Here is a 4,272-nt window from a genome sequence, read left to right as displayed (position 1 = left end):
GATCTCCCCCCCACCAACACGTCTACTCCCAGATCCCCCCATCTCCCAACCCCTGGGTTCCCCCAACAGCACCCCAGATTTCACCCCCAGCACCCCGATCTCCCCCCCGGCGCTCCTGCTCAAGTGGGGTGCGGTCCCCCCTCCCCATTTCCCATAGGCTGGGGGGCGGGTGGTCCTGGGGTCACCATTGGAGCACAGCCCCCCCACCCCCCTCTGCCCCCCCAGCCTCCTGGGGACCCCACTGCCTGGGCCGGGCAGGCTGGGGACTTGTGAGAGGAAAGGAAGAGGGAGGTGCACCCACTTATCTCGAGGTGGTACTGAGACGCCCCGGCGGTGGGGGGGCCTGGGGGGGCTGGGGGGCTGGGGCCTGGGGGGGCTGGGGGGGCCTGGGGGGTGCGCGCCCAGGTGGGGGGGCATACGGTGGAGCCAGGATGCCTGCTTCTATTTGTTTTTTTGTGCCCATCCTGGGGCTGAACTCTGAGCTTTTGTTTTGTCCAAGGCTAGCCCCTCTACCACTTGAACCACAGCTCTACTTCTGGCTTTTTGCTGGTTCATTGGAGAGCAGCGTCTCATGGACTTTCCTACCCGGGCTGGCTGAGTAGCAGGGATGACAGGTGTGAGCCTGGGTAAACGGTTCTTAATGAGGGCGCAGGGTAGTTGGAGGGGGGCAGAGGGGGAGGACCATGGGCATGTGCTCATTCAATCACAGGTGATGCGTGCGCGTCAGCAGAGTAAATAACGCCCATGGCGGAGATCAAACTACATCCCAGCCAGGCCCAGCCCTGAGGTTTCCCATGCAGAGTGACACTTGCTGCTTGTCTGGCCTTAGCAGGGAGAGAAAGTCAAAAGTGGCATTTGTAAAGAGAAAAGTCTGGCTGGGCATGTGTGGGGAAGGATGCTGTTCAGGCTGAGGGGAGGCTGTGCAAAGGCCCTGGGGCCACATGGAGCTGTGTCCAGGAGTGGGGGGGGGGAGACACCCTGTGGCTGGAACCCAGGGAGCCAGGGGCAGAGGCAGAAAAAGGACATTGGGAGAAGACTGGCCTAGGAGGATGACTCCGTCTTGACCCCAAACCAGGTCCCCCCCCCCTGACTCCAATACCATCTCAGGTTCCCAGGACCAAATCCAGTGCTTGTCTCCAAATTATCCCCTAACTAATCCAGCCTCTTTCCCCGGAGGGCTGAACCCCTGCTCTCTCTCAGCTCCCCATTCTGCTGGGGAGGGGGAGCAGCACTGAAGCCAGATCTCCTCCTCCTCCTCCTCCTCCTCCTCCTCCTCCTCTTCCTCCTCCTCCTCCTCCTCCTCCTCCTCTTCCTCCTCCTCCTCGCACAGCCCTTTATGGCTCCCACTTTCCTTGAGCCCACAGGGCCCTGTGCCCGCCCTCCTCCCTCTCTGCCCCTTGCCCCACAAGCCTTGCTGCCCCTCCCATGCCGCACTCCATCCTGCCCCAGGACCTTTGCACAGTCAGACACCCCAATTGGCTCCTTGGCCTCTGGGAGATCTGGGCTTGGGTCACCTCCTGCCCAGGAGGCCTCCATGGCCACCCCTCCCCCCTGTGCCCCAGGCTCTGTAGCCCAGCCCAGGCTGCTTCCTTCTGGCACTTTCTCTTCTCAGTTCCTGTTGTGCTGAGAGCAGCTCAGATACCCATGGGGACCACGTCAGCTCACCAAGCCCGGTGGGTGCTCAGTAAATGCCCACTCCACGTGGGGAGGGTGCTGAGCTGGGAGCCAGGGGCCAAGGCTGTGGGTAACGCCAGGTCTGACAGGTCTGAAAGATTCCCCCCCCCGCCCTCCGGTGGTAATGAGGCTTGAACTCAGGACTGTGAACATGCCAGACAAGTACCTTGCCCCTTCAGCCCCTGAAAAATTCCTTTTTTTTTTTTCCCCAGAACTGAGGACGGAACTCAGGGCCTTGCACTCGCCAGGCAGACGCTCTTCCGCTGAGCTAAACCCCCAGAAAACTTGCTAAGAAAAAGAAAAGAGAGCCAGGCGCTGGTAGTTCACGCCTGTCATCCTAGCTACTCAGGAGGCTGAGATCTGAGGATCGCAGTTCCAAGCCAGCCCGGGCAGCAAAGTCTGTGAGACTCTTATCTCTAATAAACCACCAGAAAACCAGAAGTGGTGCTGTGGCTCAAGTGGTAGAGCGCTCGCCTTGAGCTGAAGAGCTGAGGGACAGCGCCCAGGCCCAGAGTTCAGGACCCACGACCGACAAAAAAAGCAAAAAAAAGAAATGCTAGTAGTTGTGTAATAATGTTGGTTTCCATTTAGTTTGTTGTGCTGGTCTCGGGCCTTGAACTCAGAGCCTGAGCTCTGTCTTTTAGCTTTTTCACTCAAGGCTGGCAGAGCCCACAGGACACTGGAGTCTGGAGCCAGACATCCTGGAGTTCTGATCCGGTTGCAACCCAGAGATGAGCTGGGTGGTACTCCCCAAAGGACTGGATGTCCAAGTTAGTCCTTCCCTTCCTCCCCCCTTCCTCTCCCCACTAGTATGTTTCAGGTGTTTTGTTTGGGGGGGGGGTTTCTTTGATGCTGATCCTGGGTCTTGAACTCAGGACCTGGGCGCCATCACTGAGTTATTGTGTTCCAAGCTGGCTCTCTACTCCTTGAGCCACAAGCTCCACTTCTGGCTTTTTGGTGGCTCATTGGAGATAAGAGTCTGATATATTTCCTCTGACCTCAACCTCTTCAGTGGCTGGGACTACAAATGTGAGCCACCAGTGCCTAGCAACAAATAGTTTTGATGGGACTGGAGTATTCTGCGCCCAAGTACCCAGTTCAGTCAGAGAGGGGCCTCACCTCTGCTCTGTCCCTCACCGACTGGTGGGAAAGCAGAGAATACGGACCAGGCTCTGGTGTTCACACCTGTAATCCTAGCTACTTGGGAGGCAGAGATGGGCAAGATCATAGTTTTTTGGGGGGCCTGTAATCCTAGCTACTCAGGAAGCTGAGATCTGAGCATTAGATCTGGGTAGGAAAAGCCCATGTAGCCCTGTGTCCAATTGGTTCATTAGGAAAAAGCCAGGCTGGAGGCATAATTCAAGTGGTAGAATGCCTGCCATGAGCAAGAAAGCAAAACAAGAGTGCATTACCCTAGAGCCCAAGCTCTAGTACTAGCAGACAGATATAAAATCAACTCAAAAGGAAAGATGTAACTCACAAGAAAAGTCCACTGGACAAGATTACTACTGTGTGTTTGGGGGAAGGTTGGCTGGGTGGGGGGACGGGGGAGGGGGAGACAGGCAGAGTTGGGGACTAAGGGTGGCAGTGGAGAGCCCCTGAGATGATAATGATGATTTTGGAGGTTGTAGGTCTTGAACTCTGGGCCTGGGCGCTGTCCCTCAGCTCTTCAGCTCAAGGCGAGCGCTCTACCATTTGAGCCACAGCACCACTTCCAGTTTTCTGGTGGTTTATTGGAGATAAGATAGGAGTCTCACAGACTTTGCTGCCTGGGCTGGCCTTGAACTGGAATCCTCAGATCTCACCCTCATGAGTAGCTGGGATTTTTACAGACATGAGCCACCCTACTCAGGCTTAGAACTTTCTACCATTTAGTTCTTTATAACCAGGCCATAGATGGGCAGGGCTTCTGTGTTCTTCAGGACTTCGGCCTTGTGGCTCAGCCCCGGAGGCCCTGGAGCCCAGTGACTTGAGTTCCAATCCCGGCTCTGTCACTCCTCCACTGTGTGACTTGGGGGAAGTGACTGTATGTCTCTGAGCTTCGCCTGTACACCACCATGGGAGGTGGGGGAGGTGACACACTGGTTTGTCCAAGGCCCGGGAGGGCAGGCAGAGACCCTGGGAAGGTCAGCGTGTCCCCTCCTGTCCCCGCAGGTGCACTTGCTCCAGTCGCCCTCTCCGAAGCGGGCAGAAGGCGGGGCGTGGATCATGCCTCCACCCGTCCCGGCTGCGTGCTGTGGCTTCCTCCCTCACCCATGTCCAGCCCGGGCCCATCCCTCGCCAGTGTCCTGCGGGTTCTGGAAACTGCCAGCCCGGACAAGCTGGCCAGCCTGCAGCAGAAGCTGAGGACACCCGGCGGCCCGGAGGCCGAGCTCCTGCGCGCCATGGTGGCGCTGGCGCTGGGTGGGGACGAGGCGGCTGCCCGGCGGGTGGCTGGCGTGTGGGTCAGCGTGGACGGCATCCGGGCCACGGAGGAGACCCCAGATGTGTCGTGGGCCGTGGCTCGCTTGTATCACCTCCTGGCCGAGGAGAAGCTGTGCCCGGAGTCTGCGCGGGACGCGGCCTACGCGGCGGCCCTCAGCGTGCTGGACGCGCAGG

At 58.4% G+C, this 4,272-nt stretch overlaps 1 protein-coding gene across 1 annotated transcript in view; it reads left to right on the top strand.

The window, feature by feature from the left end:
• The window catches only part of Plin3 (perilipin 3), a 19,540-nt gene that overhangs the window by 10,791 nt on the left and 4,477 nt on the right, over positions 1-4,272 (top strand). The gene's annotated exons all lie outside the window — the stretch shown is intronic.

This window comes from Dipodomys ordii, unplaced genomic scaffold, assembly GCF_000151885.1.
Source record: "Dipodomys ordii isolate 6190 unplaced genomic scaffold, Dord_2.0 Scaffold64, whole genome shotgun sequence".
Lineage (NCBI taxonomy): Eukaryota > Metazoa > Chordata > Mammalia > Rodentia > Heteromyidae > Dipodomys > Dipodomys ordii.
This window is presented reverse-complemented; position numbering and strand designations above follow the sequence as displayed.